Source organism: Ursus arctos, unplaced genomic scaffold, assembly GCF_023065955.2.
Source record: "Ursus arctos isolate Adak ecotype North America unplaced genomic scaffold, UrsArc2.0 scaffold_28, whole genome shotgun sequence".
Taxonomy (NCBI): Eukaryota; Metazoa; Chordata; class Mammalia; order Carnivora; family Ursidae; genus Ursus; species Ursus arctos.
In genome coordinates, this window is record NW_026622963.1 from 989041 (window position 1) to 1007639 (window position 18599).

General features: G+C 39.1%; 1 protein-coding gene across 16 annotated transcripts in view; it reads right to left on the minus strand.

The window, feature by feature from the left end:
* The window catches only part of CSNK1G1 (casein kinase 1 gamma 1), a 170005-nt gene that overhangs the window by 108157 nt on the left and 43249 nt on the right, over positions 1-18599 (minus strand). For 6 of the 16 annotated variants that reach the window (XM_048222332.2, XM_048222354.2, XM_048222331.2 and 3 more), the window contains exon 2: positions 12594-12642. The exons of the other annotated variants lie outside the window; for them this stretch is intronic. The gene's annotated coding sequence lies outside the window, so the exon portion shown is untranslated. The remainder of the gene's footprint in view (positions 1-12593; positions 12643-18599) is intronic. 16 annotated transcript variants of the gene reach the window in all.

The window sequence follows — 18599 nt, forward strand, 5'->3', positions numbered from 1 at the left end:
ACTGTGCCTGATAAATTAAACGTTCTCACAGGTATGTAATATAGGAAAAAACATAGTATATATTGGAAACAGTACTATCCATGATTTCAGGCATCCACTGGGGGTCTTGGAACTTATCTATTGCAGATAAGGTGGGGAACTACTGTACCTTGTAACCACCTTCACAACCCGCCTATACCCACTATTACCCCTGCCTCCTGCTTCAGGGAACACCAATATGTTGTTCTGAGTTCAGATTTTTTAGATTCCATATATGTGAGATCATACAGTATTTTGTCTTTCTCTGTCTTATTTAACTTAGCATAATGCCCTCAAGGCCCACGTTGTCACAAATGGCAGGATTTCATTTATTTTTATGGCTGAACAATATCTCTGTGTGTGTGTGTGTGTGTGTGTGTGTGTGTGTGTGTTACACACCTAACCACATCTTGTTTATTCATTTATCTGTTGATAGGCATTTAGGCTGTTTCCAAGTCTTGGCTATCGCATATAATGCTGCTACGAACATGGGGATACAGATATCTTTTGATTTCTTGAGGAACATCCCTACTGTTTTCCACAGTGTCTGTACCAATTTACATTTCCACCAACAGTGCACAAGGGTTCCCTTTTCTCCACATCCTCACCAGCATGTGGTATTTTTTATCATTTTGATAATAGTCATTTTAACGGATGTGAAGTGTTACTTCATTGTGGTTTTGATTTGCATTTCCCTGATGATTAATAACACTGAGCATCTTTCCATATCCATGTTGGCCACCTGTATGTCTTTAGAAAAATGTCTTTTCAGTTCCTCTGCCCATTTTTATTTTATTTAAGTATTTTTTATTTTTATTTTTTATTTAAAGATTTTTATTTATTTATTTGACAGAGAGACAGCCAGCCAGAGAGGGAACACAAGCAGGGGGAGTGGGAGAGGAAGAAGCAGGCTTCCAGCGGAGAAGCCTGATATGGGGCTCGATCCCACAACGCCAGGATCACGCCCTGAGCCGAAGGCAGACGCTTAACGACTGTGCCACCCAGGCGCCCCTCCTCTGCCCATTTTTAATTAGATTTTTTTTCCTATTGACTTGTTTGAATTTTTTATATATTTTAGATATTAACCACTTATCAGATATAGGATTTGCAAATATATTCTCCCATTCAGTAGGCTGCCTTTTCACTTTTATTGATGACTCCCTTTGCTATGCAGAAGTTTTTTAGTTTGGGGTGCCTGAGGGGCTCAGTCAGTTGAAGTGTCAGACTCCTGGTTTTGGCACAGGTCATGGTCTCAGTATCGTGAGATGGAGCCCTGCATTGGGCTCTGCATGGAGTCTACATGGATTCTCTCTCTCTCTCTCTCTCTCTCCCTCCCTCTGCCCCTTCCTCCCCTGTGCACGCTCTCTCTCGCTAAATAAATAAATCTTTAAAAAGGAGCTTTTTAGTTTGATGTAATTCCACTTCATTTTTGCTTTTGTTGTCTTTGCTTTTGCTGTCAAACTAAAAAAAAAATCATTGCCAAGACTAATATCGAGTTGTTATACTCTACGTTTTCTTCTAGGAGTTTTATGGTTTCAGGTCTTACATTCAAGTCTATAATCAATTTTGAGTTCATTTTTGTGATGTAAGACAGGGGTCCAGTGTTCCCATCACCATTTATTGAAGAGACTATCCTCTCTCTATTGTATATTCTTGGCTCCTTTGTTGTAAATTAATTGACCATATATTCATGAGTTTATTTCAGGGCTCTCTATTCTGTTCCATTGATCTATGTGTGTTTTATCCCAATACCATACTGCTGTGATCACTATAACGTATTACAGTTTGAAATCCAGAAGTGTGATGTTTCCAGTTTTGTTCTTTGTCAAGATTGCTTAGACTAGGGCACCTGGGTGGTTCAGTGGGTTAAGAGTCTGCCTTCAGCTAAGGTCATGATCCTAGAGTTCCGGGATGGAGCCCCACATTGCACTCCCTGCTCAACGAAGAGTCTGCTTCTCCCTCTGCCCCTCCCCCACTTGCACATGCTCTCTCTCTCTCACAAAAATAAATAAAATCTTAAAAAAAAAAAAAGACTGCTTAGACTATTTGGGGTATTTTGCAGTTCCATACAAATTTTAGGATTGTTTTTTCTATTTCTGTGAAAAATGCCATTGGAATTTTGATACAGATTGCATTGAATCTGTAGATCACTTTGGGTAGTATGCACATTTTAACAATATGAATGCTTCCAATTCATGAGAACGGACTATCTTTCCATTTACTTGTGTCTTCTTCAATTTCTTTCATCAATGTCTCACAGTTTTCAGTTTCACCTCTCTGACTAAATTCATTACCAAGTATTTTATTCTTTTTGATACAATTATAAATGGGATTTTTAAAATTCTCATTTTCTGACAGTTCATTAGTGCATAGAAATGCAGATTTTTGTATATCCATTCTGTATCCTACAACTTTACTGAATTTGTCCATTAGTTCTAATAGCTTTTGGTAGAGACTTTAGGGTTTTCTATATATAATATCACATCATCTGCAAACAGTGATAATTTTACTTCCTTGTTTCCAGTTTAGATGTCTTTCAATTTCTTTTTCTTTAAGTAGGCTCCATGCCCAGCATGGAGCCCAGTGACGGGCTTGAATTCATAACCCTTAGATCAAGCTCTGAGCTGAGATCAAGAGTCAGACACTTAACCGACTGAACCACCCAGGTGCCCCTTGATCTCTTTTCCTCAACTAATTGCTCTGGCTAGAACTTCCACTATATGTGGATTTCTTTTTTTTTATTATTTTTTTAAAGATTTTATTTACTTATTTGACAGAGACAGCCAGCGAGAGAGGGAACACAAGCAGGAGGAGTGGGAGAGGAAGAAGCAGGCTCCCAGTAGAGGAATATGATGTAGGGCTCGATCCCAGGACTTCGGGATCACGCCCTGAGCTGAAGGCAGACGCTTAACGACTGAGCCACCCAGGCGCCCCTCTGCGGATTTCTTCTTTGACGCATTGGTTGTTCAGTAACGTGTTTCTGAATTTTCCTTTTTTTCTTGTAATTGATTTTTAGTTTCATGCCATAGTGGTCAGAAAAGATGCTTGAGGGGTGCCTGGGTGGCTCAGCTGGTTAAGCGTCTGTCTTCAGCTCAGGTCATGACCACAGGGTTCCCGGATCCAGCCCCACATCGGGCTCCCTGCTCAGTGAGGAGTCTGCTTCTCCCTCTCCCTCTGCCTCTCCCCCTGGCTCATGCTCTCTCTCTGTCAAATAAATACATAAAATCTAAAAAAAAAAAAAAGGAAAAAAGAAAAGAGAAAAGATGCTTGATATGCTTTCGGTCTTAAGTTTATTAAGACTTGTTTTGTGACCTAACATATGATTTATCTGGGAGAATATTCTGTGTGTGGTTAAGAGGAATGGGTATTCTGCTGCTGTCGAGTGGAACACTGTGTAAATGTCTGTTAAGTCCATCTGGTCTAGCATATACTTTAAGGCCAATGTTTACTTACCAAATATCTGTCTGGTAATCCATCCACTATTGAAAGTGGGGTACTGAAGTCCCCTACCATTATTGTGTTGCTGTCGATTTCTCCCTTCAGTTCTATTAAAGTTTACTCTATATATATTTAAGAGCTCCTATGTTGGGTGCATAAATATTTACAAAAGTTATATCATCTTGTTGGACTCATCTAATAAGACCTTGTTCTTATTAGAGTATTTGTCTTATGTCTGATGTAAGTATCCACTGCTTTCTTTTGGTTTCTATTTGTATGGAATACCTTTTAACATCTCTTCACTTTCTGTGTGTGTCCTTAAAGCAGATGTGTCTCCTGAAGGCAGCATATAGTTGGGTCTTATCTTTTCATCCATTAAGCCACTTTACGTCTTTTGATTGGAGAAATTTAGTCCATTTATAAAGTCATTATTGATATATATGGACTTACCATTTGGTTAACTAATTTTCTGGCTATTTTATATTTCCTTTGTTCCTTTCGTTCCCTTTGTCTCTTTCTTTATGACTTAATGATTTTCTTTAGTGTGTGCTTAGATTCCTTTCACTTTCTCTTTCGTGTATCTTACAGGTTTCAGCTTTGTAGTTGCAATGAGGCTTATATAAAACATATTCACAACAGTCTGTTTTAAACTGATGAGAACTTACAACGCATACTAAAGCTGTATATTTTTACACACCCCGTCATTTTATGTTTTTGATGCCACAATTGACATCTCTTTACCTTGTGGATCCATTAAGAAATTATTGTAGCTTGTTATTTTTACTACTTTTCTCTTTTAACCTTCATACTAGATTTAGAAGTGATTTAAACCCACCACCATTACAACATTAGAGAATGCTGGATTTAACTATATATTTACCTTAACCAGTGAGATTTATACATTCATGTGTTTTCCTGTTAGTAATCACGATCCTTTATTTTATTTTATTTTTTTTTTAAGATTTTATTTATTTATTCGACAGGATAGAGACAGCCAGCGAGAGAGGGAACACAAGCAGGGGGAGCGGGAGAGGAAGAAGCAGGCTCATAGCAGAGGAGCCTGATGTGGGGCTCGATCCCATTACGCCAGGATCACGCCCTGAGCCGAAGGCAGACGCTTAACCGCTGTGCCACCCAGGCGCCCCAGTAATCACGATCCTTTAGTTTCAGCTTGAAAAAGTCCCTTTAACATTACTTTTAAGGCTGGTCTAGCAACAAACTATAGAAATGATCCCTGAGAGTATAGTCTAGTGGTGATGAACTCCTTCAATTTTTGCTTGTCTGGAAAATTCTTTATCACTCCTTCAATTCTAAAGGATTTCTGACCTCAGTAACCAACTTTATGACCATTATTTTTAACACTTTATCAAGTAAATCACTTATCTCTGCTTCTCGAGTTTTATCTTGTTCTTTTGTTCAGAAAATATTCCTCTGTTTCTTCTTTTTCCTTGACTCTGTTGGTTTCTGTATACTGGATAAAACATCCACCTCTCCCAGTCCTAACGGAGTAGTCTCCTGTAGGAGACGAGCTTTATTGCTCAGCCAGGCCCTAGCTCTTAGCTGTTTTTCAAAACTTTGTGATTGTCCAAGCCACCTTCTTTGTTCTTAGTGGTTCCCAGTAGTTAAGGTTGTGCCAACACCTGTCAGTGACCTAAAGGGGAGGACCTTAGTCAGCATTTCAATGAAGGCTAACTAGTAGCTGGACCTTCAGGCAACAGCTTTTAAAGTTTGCAAGTAGATCTCTTTCAGGGAGACTGAGAGCTGCGCTTTTTAATCTGCTCCCACTGCACTGAGCCCTCAGGGCTACAATCAGTTAAAAACTGTCTGTTATAGTCTTGTGGGACTCACAAACACAAGCCCTGCCACCAGAGCCAGGCAATCAAAGGGTGCATCCCCAAGCAGCGGCCACAAAAGCCAGGGCACCAGATGATTGTACAGACTCATTCTAAGGAGACACTGGTGACATGCAGTGGGCCAGAGGGAGAATGTGGAAATGGCACCTGCCAGCCTCCCAGGCCTCTGTGGAAGAGTGTGGTCTGTCCCTAGATGTGTGCTAAATCAGAAGCCTAATCCTCAGGCAGCAACTTTTCAGTATACAAATAGTGCTCTTTCAGGTAAAGACCAGGAAATGGGCATTTCTGTCTTCTGCCTCTGCATTAGGCTGGGGGGGGGGGGCGGCGCAGGGGGGCAGCCATGGCAGATTCCTCAGAGGACTCTTAGGAACTGTTTGTCTGCTGTAGCCTTCAGGACCTGTGGACACAAGCTCCACTGGCTTTCAGAGCTAGGTGTTTGGGGGGCCCATCCATCAGATGGAAGTCTTAAATGTTGAGGCACTAGATATTGGGTGAAAACTCTTCACTCCTCAGGGAGAAGCTGGGAGTTGTGAGTTCTCTCCTAAATTGTATATTGCTGTGCCAGGGGTGGGATTTATGGAAAGAAATTGTCTCAGTCCTTCCTATCCATTTCAATGTGGGTTTTTCCCCCTCATTCACTCAATGTGTATCAGTTGTTCAACTAGCTTCTGGATTCCTTTCAGAGGGAATTCTGTGCGTAGCTGTAGATTTGATATGTCCATGGGAGGAGATGAGTTCAGGAGCCTCCTATGTCATCAGCACCATCTTGGACTGGAATAAACGCTAAGCCCATCTGACATTTTCAGTCCTTTAGCATCTCGCATTTTTTCCACATCCTCCCATTTAAAAAAAAAATGTTACTACTATTTAAAAAAACATACTTTTAAAACTACCATTAAGAAAAAATACTTGTGAATATTGACAAAATGATTCTAAAGTTTATATGAAAAGGCAAAAGATGGGGTGCCTGGGCGGCTCAGTCGTTTAAGCACCTGCCTTCAGCTCAGGTCACGATCCCAGGGTCCTGGGATCGAGTCCTGCATGGGGCTCCTTGCTCAGTGGGGAGACTGCTTCTCCCTTTGCCCCTTCCCCCCATATCTCTCTCTCGCAAAAATAAAGAAATAAAATCTTAGAAAAAAAGAAAAAAGAAAGCAAGCAAGAAAGAAAAGGCAAAAGACCCAAAATAGTCAACTCTACTTCAAAGAGAAGAACAAAGTCAGATGACGAACACTACTCAAGTTTAAGACTTGCTATAAAGCTACAGTATTCAAGACAGTGTGGTACAGGTAAAAGAAGAGACAAATAGATCAATGGAACAGAACAGAAAACCCAGAAATAGGCTCACACAAATATAATCAAACTGATCTTTGACATAGGAGCAAAGGCAATACAGTGGAGGATTATCTCTTCCAAAAATGGGGCTAGAAAAAATGGATACTACACACGAAAAAGTGAATCTAGACACAGACCTCACACTATCACAGAAATTATCTCAGAATGAATGATAGATCTAATCGGAAAACAAAAAACTATAAAACTACTAGAAGGTATTATACAGAAAATCTAAGTGACTTTGGGTTTGGCAATGATTTCTCAGATCCACCAACAAAAGTACAATCCATGAAAGAAAAAATTGTTAAGCTGGACTTAATTAAAATTAAAAACTCCTGCTCTTCAAAAGTCATTCTTGAAAGAATGAAAATATAAGCTACAGACTGGAAGAAATATTCACAAGACAAACACCTGAAAAAGGACTGTTATCAAAAAAAAAAAAAAAAAAAAAAAAAACACCCCAACAAGTTGAAACTAAACAAGAAAAGAAACCCAAGTTAAAAATGGGCAAATGAGGGCACCTGGCTGGCTCAGTCGGTAGAGCATGCAACTCTTGATTTCAGGGTCCTGAGTTCAAGCCCCACATTGGGTGTAGACCTTACTAAAGAAAAAGAAAATGGGCAAAGGATCTGAACAGATACCTCACAAAGATATACAGATCACAAATAAGCATATAAAAAGACGCTCAACATCATATGCCATCAGGGAACTGCAAATTCAAATCAGGTACCACTCCACTATTAGAATGGGAAGCACAAAAACACTGACAACACCAAATGCTGGTGAGGATGTGCACCAACAAGAACTCCCGTTCAGGGGCGCCTGGGGGGCTCAGTCAGTTAGGCGTCTGCCTTCAGCTCAGGTCATGATCCCAGGGTCCTGGGATCGAGTCCCGCATCAGGCTCCTTGCTCAGAGGGGAGCCTGCTTCTCCCTCTGCCTGCCCCTCTTCCTGCCTGTGCCCTCTCTTGCTCGCTCTCTCTCTCTCTCTGACAAGTAAATAAAATCTAAAAAAAAAAAAAAAAATAGAACTCTCATTCATTGCTGGTTGGAATGCAAAATGGTACAGCCACACTGGAAGACATTTTGGCAGTTTCTTACAAAGCTAAACATATTCTTACCATATGATCCAGCAATCCTTGGTACTTATTCAAAAGAACTGACAACTTAAGCCCATACAAAAACCTTCACATAATGTTTATAGCAGCTAAACATAGTAAATGTTTTAACTGAAATCGCCAAAAAGTGGAAGCAACCAAGATATTTTTCAATAGGTGAATGGATAAACTATGATATAGTCACGCAAAGGAATATTATTCAGCAATAAAAATAAATGAAGTATCAAGCCATGAAAAGAAATAGAGGAACCTTCAAAGAATATCGCTAAGTGAAGGAAGCCAATCTGAAAATACTATACACTATGATTCCAACTATTTGACATTCTGGAAAAGGAAAAATTATGGCGACAGTAAAAAGATCAGTGGTTTCTACCAATTCGGGGAGACAAAGGGAGAAAGGGATGAAAAGGTAGAGGGGATTTTTGGAGCAATGATTCTATAGGATACTGTAATAGTAGATACATGTCATTATGTGCTTGTCAAAACCTATAAAATATATAACACAAGGACTGGATTCTAATGTAAACTATGGGCTTTACTTAATAATACAGTCAACCCTTGAACAGCACAGGTCCACTTATAAAGGATTGTTTTTTATAAATATAGTACAATACTATAAATGTATTTTCTCTTCCTTATGATTTTAATATTTTCTTTTCTCTAGCTTACTTTAAGAATACAGTATATAACACATACAACACACAAAATTTGTGTTGACTATTTATGTTATTAGTGAGGCTCCTGGTCAACAAGAGTATCAGTAGTTAAGTTTTTGGGAAGTCAAAAGTTATAGGCAGATTCTTAACTGCACTGAAGGGCTGGCACCCCTAACCCCCACATTATTCAAAGGTCAATTGTAATTTTAAATAAGCATGTATTATTTTAGTTACTTAAAAAAAATCGTAACATAAAAATTCCCTCAATTTTTTAACACAAACCAGCAAAACATGTCTGCAAAGCTACATATCTTTATATTACCCTCTTCCTGTCTCATACAGAATAAGTGGTCCTCTCACCCAAGGCAAGTAACTTATAAGCTTTACTGTATCATCTCTCTCACCTAACCTTTATCCTCTTCCTCTCTCCTGATCCCCTACAATGAGCACTAAACATGTTCAAAATATTCCTATGAAAAATACAAGACACAACGCCCATCCCTTAGTCCTTATCTCTGGTCCTTCACAACCAAACTGAAGAGTTGTCCTCACTCACTCTATTATTTCCTTATTACTGAACACTGCATGACAGGGTGTTTAATCCCATCCCCCCAAACCATTGTTACCTTTCTTTTCCCCAGATAAACCACACCCTTGAGGTTAAATCTGAGGAACACTGTTCAGTCCTTATCTTTTTGATCTCCTGGCACTGGTGGCCTTTTGCTCTTATTTTAAAAAATTCTTTCCCCTTTGAGTTCATGCTGTCACTCACTTCTGACTTACTTTCTGTTTCTCTGACTGCTCCTTTTTTTTTTTTTTTTCAGTAGGCTCCATGCCTAGCGTGGAGCCACACACAAGGCTTGAACTCACTACCCTGAGATCAAGACTTGAGGCTGAGATCAAGAGTCAGATGCTCAATCCAGTGACCCAGCCAGGTGCTCCTAACTGCTTCTTATTCGGCCTCTCCTTAAATGGTTTCATTTTCTCTAAATACTGTCTCAAGCCTCTCTCCTCACTCAACACCACTTCCTGGTTTCTAGTCATGCATTCATTCAACATAAATGTATTAAGCATTCATTATGTAAAAGACACTGTTCCCAGGCACTGCTACATTGTTCTAAGCATCCATATCATCCATATCATATATTCATTTACATGCTGATACATCCTAAATGTAAATTACATTTCCAGCCTTTCTCCTGAGGTTGAGATCTATATAGTCAGAGGTATACTTAATTTTTCTACCTAAACATAAAAAATGCAGATACTTCAAACTGAACACTCCCAACGGAACTCATCTCTTGGCTCCCATTTCTGCCACCACCCTCGCCTCCCCAAGAAAATTTCAAACCTACTTTCTTCTCTCGGGATCTTATCTCAAAGCACAATAGTACTAACCATCTACTTCATGACCTAAACAAGAGACAAAAGAACTGTCAATTTTAGCTCTTAACACTCAAATCTAAAAGTTTTCTCCATGTTGATTAGTACCACTGTGGCAAAGAAACTACCCTCCCAGGGGATGGAACACAATCTCATACTGATCTCCTTGCTCCAGATTTCCCCTCTCAACTCTTGCCGGTCCACAGCAATTTGTGCACCACTGTAGCCTGAGGGAACTTTCTAAAATGCAGATCTGATCTGTTATCTTCCAACTCAAACTCTCAATAGCTTCTCAATAGTCTTAGAGAAAAGGTAAAATCTCTTAAGTGGCTTAAAGTCCTTCCTGATCTGCCACTTGCTTACCTCTCCAGCTTCATTTCACTTCAATCCTCCCTTCGCAGTTAAATGTTAACGAACACCACACTTAACTGCATTTCTTCCTAAAGGCCCTCAGCCTGGACCCCTTAAGTTAACTGATGCTCCTCTTTAGCCTTTACCTTAAATGTCCCTTTCCCTGGAAACTTTTCCTGACTCTTCAATTTTGTGTTACGTGTCCCTTGTATGTACTCTTTCAGTAGGGTACTTGTGTTGAGACAGTGAAACTATTCTGTATGATACCAAAAGGGTGGATGTATGTCATACATTTGTCTGAACCCACAGAACGTACAACACCTGGAGTGAACCCTAATGTAAACTACAGGCTTTGGGTGACTATGATTTGTCAGTGTAGGTTCATCAACTATAACAAACGTATCATTTGGTGGGGGATGTTGATAATGGAGGAGCTACACATGTTTGGGGGGGATATATGAGGGGTAAATCTCTGCACTTTTTAATTTTACTGTGGACCTAAAACTGCTCTAAAAAATGAAGTCTTAAAAAAAAGAAGATATACACACGTGTTTGTTTACACACGTTTCTAAATATTATTTCGACATAAAAGAACTTTAAGGAATTAATAGCAATTACTGAAGGAGTCTGCATAATTTCCAGGTGTTGAAAAGGAAAAGTAAAAGCACTTGTGTCTATTCAAAGTGGAATTCTTGGGACGCCTGGGTGGCTCAGTCGGTTCAGCATCGGCCCTCAGCTCAGGTCATGATCCCAGGTCCTGGGATATAGTCCTGCATGGGGCTCCTTGCTCAGCAGGGAGTCTGCTTCTCCCTCTGCCTCCCGCCACTCCCCCTGCTTGTGCTCTCTCTCTCCGTCAAATAAATAAAATCTTAAAACAAAAACAAGATGGAGTTCTTAATTCAACCAACAAACATTAAGCGAGTGCCTAAAACTAGGATAGTCACCAGGAACATAAGGGTGAGGTCAACATATACGTAGTTCCTGTGCTCACAGAGCTTACAGTCTAGAGGTGGCATCAAAATCAATCACAGGAATAAAAGAAATACAAAGGAATCAAAGACCGGCTGAATAAACATTATGAGTAAGTCAAAAGGGAGAGATTTAGATAGAGGGGGATTAAGGCCTTTATCAGAAGCCACACTTACAACAGTGTCCTCGAGGATGAGAAAAAGACCACCTTATCAAGAGCTAGGAACAGAGCCTCCAGATGGAGGAACAGCCTGTAAAAAAAGACTTGGTGGAAGAAGATCAACAGCCTGAGGATTATGGTTCTCAAGGTGAAAACATAGCAGGAGTCCATCATGCAGGATTTTTACAGATCACTGAGACAGCAAAAAGAAACCATTAAAGCATTTAAAGCAGTGGAGTGACAGGTAAAGGGATTTAGGGTTTACAAAATACATTTATATTTATTTTTATTTTATATTTAAATTCAATTTAGTTAACATATACTATATTATCAGTTTCAGGGGTGGAATTTAGTGATTCATCAGTTGCATACAATACCCAGCGCTCAAGACATCAAGTGCCCTCCTTACTGTCCATCACCTAATTACCCTATGCCCCACTCCAGCAACCTTCGGTTTCCTATAGTTAAAAGTCTCTTATGGTTTGCCTCCCTCTCTGTTTTCATCTGATTTTCTTTCTCCTTCCCTTCCCCTATATTCATCTGTTTTGGTTCTTAAATTTCACACATGAGTGAAATCATATGGTATTTGTCTTTCTCTGACTGACCTATTTTGCTTAGCGTAATACCCTCTAGTTCCATCCACATCATTGCAAATGGCAAGATTTCATTATTTTTGATGGCTGAGTAATATTTCAGTGTGTGTGTGTGTGTGTGTGTGTGTGTGTGTGTGTGTGTGTGTGTCACATCTTTATCCATTCATCTGTTGATGGACATCTGGGCTTTCCATATTTTGGCGATTGTAGACATTGCTGCTTATAAACACTGGGGTGCATGTGCCGCTTCAAATCACTATGTTTGCATACTTTGGATAAATAGCTAGTAGTGCAATTGCTGGGTGGTAAGGTAGTTCTATTTTTAACTTTTTGAGGAACCTCCATACTGTTTTACAGAGTGGCTGCACCAGTCTGCATTCCCACCTACAGTGTAAGACGGTTCCCTTTCTCCACATCCTCACCAACATCTGTTGTTTCCTGAGTTGTTAATTTTAGCCATTCTGACCAATGGTGGTTTTGATTTGTTTTTCCCTGATGCCAAGTGATATTTATATTTTAAAATGATTAATTCTGGGTGCTTTGTGACCTATTCAGTGAAATGAATCTGGACTTACCTGCCCTGGTAAAAGCCAATTATTCCTTGCCATAGATGAGGAACCTGAAGCTCAGAGAGCTTTAGAGCACTAACTAGGTCACACAGTCAAAACCTGAGCTCTCTACCATCTGCCACAAGTACCAAAGAGCCCTGCACTCACTTACTCACCCATTCAGCCCCATTGAATCAAAAGTGCACTGGCTTCACAACTGTCCTCCTGAAACAATAAAAAAACAAAAATGTGTGGTGATTTTTAAATGTGTCCACAATTTTTTTTTTTTTTACTAGGAAGCCAGCCTAATTCTCCCTCCCTTGAATAACTTAAAATTCCTTCTGTTTCCCACACTGATGTTCTTCATCACTTGAACACTGTATTTATGGGCAGAATTTCTCCATGGGATCTCATTTGCTTTTTTTAAAAACAGCTTTATTGAGATATAATTTACATACCATACAACTCATCTAAAGCACATTTCTGTTTTTAAAATAATTTTAGGGTGGGGGCACCTGGCTGGCTCAGTCGGTGGAGCGTGCAACTCTTAATTTGGGGTTGTGAGTTCAAGCCCCATGTTGGGTGCTTGAAAAATAAAATCTTTAAAAATAATAATAATTAAAGAATAATTTTTGAACTTGGGAGATATCAAATTTAGCCCACAATTAGTACAACTGGCTTTTCTTGAGTTTGTTCACCTGGTAAATACTTACTAGTTTCCTTAGTTGGCTCATTGATTTCCCCAACCTGACAGGGACGGGCAGGGACCCAGGCCTAAAGGAACTGTCCTACAACTGAGAAAAGGATCTTAGGAGACTGTTTCTCCTGCCTTTGGCCTCATCTTTATTTTTTTTTTTTTAAAGATTTTATTTATTTATTCAACAGAGATAGAGACAGCCAGCGAGAGAGGGAACACAAGCAGGGGGAGTGGGAGATGAAGAAGCAGGCTCATAGCGGAGGAGCCTGATGTGGGGCTTGATCCCATAACGCTGGGATCACGCCCTAAGCCGAAGGCAGACGCTTAACCTCTGTGCCACCCAGGCGCCCCTGGCCTCATCTTTAGATCTTGTTCATATAAATTTGGTAAGGACTGTGAAAAGAAAAGCACTTAAATCTATTCAAAGTGGAATTCTTGGGATGCCTAGATGGCTCAGTCAATTAAGTGTCTGCCTTCAGCTCAGGTCATAATCCCAGGGTCCTGGGACTGAGCCCTACACTGGGCTCCCTGATCAGCGGGGAGCCTGTTTCTCCCTCTACCCCTCCCTTGCTCCTGCTCTCTTGCTCTCTCTCTCTAATAAATAAATAAAATCTTTAAAAAATTTTTGGTAAGGACTTCTTCATGTAGAAGCCAACTGTGATATTAAAAGGTTTAATCAGAGAGGAGGGAAAATATGTATTTATATAAATATTTTTACAAATAATATAAATAAATTATATATAGTTTATCACTTTGCTGTTGTGGCCTCAAAACACATGTACCTAACTTTCTCTTTCCTAGGACATATTAGTATGGCTTTTCAAACTTTATATGGTTCTGACAACAGTGCATGGTCCCCCTAGAAAGACAGTTACAACTGAATTTTTTTAAATCTGGTCCAAACTATATTGTTCCTGGAAGGCATTCCTTGAAACCTACAGCATAAATTAGGGGTTATCTCTGTTTTCATCACTCTGATAAAATTTTCTTCATTACTTTTGTTTTCTTATTGTTTTATTATTGTTGTTAATTCATTATACTCTATTCTTTTAGTAGGGAGGGTTAAGGTTGAAGGCTAATGGGTATAAACCTATAGTTACAATATCTTCTTTCCTGGAGAACTATTTACTTTGAACAAATGTTCAAATTTACTGTGAAGCTGGATAAAATCTGGTTTAATCCAGATTCTCATCCATTAGACTTTGAGCTGCCTGACTTGTTACTTCATAAAACTTATCACATTTGATTTTCCTGTCAAATTATATATACTTTTCAAGTATTACTAAAATGTATCTACTCTCTAAGAATAAAAATCTGACATCCAATAATATTCAAAAGAAATATACCACCTTTTTTTCCCAAATATGTTTTGAGTAGCACTTTTAGAAAAAATTGGCCTCTTCAGGTGATTACTTTAAGAAAGCTATACTTCTTTGGATTTTAAATTACTGGAAGTTTTTTTTTCAAACTTAGCTTAACTTCTCATGCTTACCTTCTTTTACTTATGTTATACACATAAAATGTAACACTCTTCCCTTGAATAAATTAAAATCATAAAAGGATAATACTGCTTGTCTAAAAAGGCTTAAAACAGAACAAAACTGAATGATGGCCTGAGCACAACCAGGGCTTTTTATGATTCTCCAGATAATTCCATTAAACAGCCATGCATCAAGAAACAAACTCACTGATGCAAAGGTTGCAATGCTGAGAAGGACCAGATATCAAAAGTAATGAGTCATGACTGCTTTAAAGGTATATGGTGGTACTTCCCGGCCCCTGTTGACTTCTACCATGTAAGAATACAGACCCAATGCTGCCAGCACTGATTTTTCAGGAGTTGTTATTAGTACTGAAATTTCAATAAAATCTCCCCAATTTTAGAGGTGCCTGGGTAGCTCAGTCAGTTAAGCATCTGACTTCAGTTCAGGTCATGATCTCAGTGTCCTGGGATCAAGCCCCATGTGAAGCCCCCCCCCCATCCAGTCCTGTGCACCACTCCCCAGGCTCCGTGCTCAGCGGGGAGTCTGCTTGTCCCCCTCCATCTGCCCCTCCCTGCCACACCTGCTCTCTCTCTTTCAAATATATAAATAAAATCTTAAAAATCTCCCTATTTTTATATATTAGCAATTAACTTTCAAAAATTTTAAATAATGTCCAAGACACCCATTTGCAACCTGTGGTCTAAAGTTGTTCAAGTGAAATACAGCTTTCAAAGTCTTTAGCATAAATAATCTTTGTTGCCAAAAACAAGGACGGGAGGTGCACCTGGGTGGCTCAGTTTATTGGGCATCCGACTCTTGGTTTCAGCTCAGGTCGTGATCTCATGGGTACCGGGATCAGGCCCCGCGTCAGACTCCTCACTCAGTGGGGAGTCTGCTTAAAGGTTCTCTCCTCTGCTCCTCCCTGTCCCTCTCTCACGAATAAAACTTAAAAAAAAAAAAAAAAAAGGATGGGAACTCACAGAACAAGAAAAAGTACCCTGTTTAAACTAAAAAGTACCTATTCACTCCAGCAATAAAAACAAATCTCATGAAAAGTGGAAGTCTGAAATAATGATAACAGTTTCTACCAAATAGTTCAGAGTATCATGGCTAGTGCTATTAACTAGATAAATTTAATTCATTTGTTTCTTTTTTTTTTTTAAGATTTTATTTATTTGACAGAGAGAGAGAGAGAGAGAGAGCCAGTGAGAGAGGGGAACACAAGCAGGGGGAGTGGGAGAGGAAGAAGCAGGCTCCCAGCAGAGGAGCCTGATGTGGGGCTCGATCCCAGGACTCCAGGATCACGTCCTGAGCTGAAGGCAGACGCTTAACGACTGCGCTACCCAGGCGCCCCCAATTCATTTGTTTCTTATTCAAGGGAATATTCCCATTTCTTGATTTCAAATCCAAATGAGAACAATTTAAGGTATTATTCTAAGAAAATAAACAGTTTTTAAAACAAAAGGTTATTCCACATTAGATAATGGTATATGACTTATAACATTTATATGATAAACAGACAGGTTTATAAAGGAAAAAGGCTACGATATATAAAATTACAAGTCCACGGGCTAATGATGAATGTACCTACTTCTGATACTGAAATAGGTTATGGCCACAGACACTGCAAATTTCATTTAAAAGCATCCAGTCAAAGACTTACAACACTAATATTGGTAAAGCTTTCTTATTAGGAAATGATCATATCATTAAACTTTCCTGGAGCAAGCAATGCAGCCAATGGGGGGAAGGAGGCGACTGGAGTTTTAAGGGTTATATACATAAAGCCTGAATCTCTTCCTGTATTGCCCATTAACTTATTGATAAGCCACACAAGGCAATAACAAATCTCACAAGAGTGCATGCTAGGCTCTAATTAGATCTTATGTAACATTTCATTGTATTTGTATTCCATTCTCTCAACTCAATTACCCTAAATAGTAACTATCTTCCACCTTCTGAAACCCTTATTCTAGAACGTATTTTTCTTCTCTCCTCGAACATAAAGGATTGTAACAGGAATGTTCCCATATGCAGCGTTCTCTTTCTCAGTTTTATGCATGAACTAGGTACAAAGGAATCTGATTCTTTGTTCCAAAGGTGCCAAGCTAAGCCTTTTTCATCTAGGTACATACTATACTCTTACTTGGTACTTGGAAACCAAAGTTTAAAACTCAGTTACTATAAAGTTTAAGATAGGGCTGCACTTGAATCCTAGTAATATGAAAGGCATTACACTATTATCTTTTGCTTGCTTTTATCATGAAAGAGTCTTCATTTTACACTGTATTTATGGGTAACTTAAAGAGCTGCTATTGACAATCTGACAGCATTACAAATACAAATACTACTCTAATTTTACCTAACTTTTGTCCAGTTTCAAATAACTATTTGTTAATCACTGGCTGAACATATAATCAACTTCACCCATCTGATTCGAATGTTTAAGGTTATATTTATCCCCCTCTTTCCTTCAAAGGGTGACTATCTGCTTATGCTCTCATTTTATAGCTTACATATAATGCAAAAGGAACAGTTTGTTTCTATATTCTCTTCTTTTTAAAGATTTTATTTGAGAGAGAGAGCTGGAGAGAGAGAGAGAGAGAGAGAGAGAATGAGGTGGGGGGGGCAGAGGGAGAAGCAGACTCCTCACTGAGCAGGGAACCCCAATGTGGGGCTCAATCCCAGGACCCCAGGATCATGACCTGAGCTGAAGGCAGATGCTTAACTGACTGAGCCACCCAGGCGCCCCTTTCTATATTCTTAATACAAAGCCACTCTTTCTTGGATTTTATTAATCTCTGCATACAGTTTATAGGACATAATGAAAAACCTAGGGATAATTCACATCTGTCACACTGTAGAACAGGGACAACTATAATATCTAAAACCTTTGGGCCTTTGTGTGCCAGACACTTTTTAAGTGATTTAAATATATTAATTCATTAAATCCTACAATCCTATGAAACAGTAATATTTTTACTGTCATCCTCATTTCACAGATGAGGAAACTGAATAAGGTACCTAAGATTCATAAAACTAGGAAGCAATGGAGCCAGCATACCTAGCAGCCTGACTCAAGAATCCTTTATAAATACTATACTGATTACCAAAACCTATAGGAAGAGAGGTATATGGTTGCCCTAAGACAGCATACTCTTGTAGCCTGATATTAAAATGAACCCCATCCAACTTCTTCAGTGGTTAAGATTCATCACTGACTGGGGGTGCCTGGGTGGCTCAGTCGGTTAAGCGTCTGCCTTCAGCTCAGGTCATGGTCGTAGGGTCCTGGGATCAAGCCCCATGTCGGGCTCCCTGCTCAGCAGGGAGCCTGCTTCTCCCTCTCCCTCTGCTGCTACCCCTGCTTATGTTCTCTCACTCTGCCGAATAGAGAAATAAAATCTTAAAAAAAAAAAATAGAAGATTCATCACTGACTGGCACAACAAATACAGAGATTATCACAAGAAAATGTATTCTTTTAGGAAATATGAGTACATCTTCATGTATAATTACATTCAAGTTTTCTCAAGAAGATGTTACTGACCTAACATGTAAGGTACAATTTATTATTATACAGTCCAATGCTCTATAATGTGTTAGGTAGGGTACATTTTGAACACATAAAAGTATCTTAACCATAAGAATTTGATTAATACAAAATTTAATACAGAACTCTTTTGGTCCTTTCAATTTTTGTGATATCTGGAACCATGGACACTTTTTCCTATAATCATTCTCTACAGCTAAGCTATAATAAAATAAAAGTATTTATTTTAAGAAGAATGGAACAACATGAATTCAAGCGGTCATCAATGATACTTTACCTTCACTGGGATATGGCTATAGTTACATTATACAACTCAAATGTAGCACAGCAAGCTTCTATTTGAATTCTACAAATATATATGATCAGCTTTAAACTTCATCTTTCTTTATTTTCAGTAAAGGTAACTGAATTCCATTAACTAGAGAGGTCAAAGTGAGGAGTTAAGACTAAGAT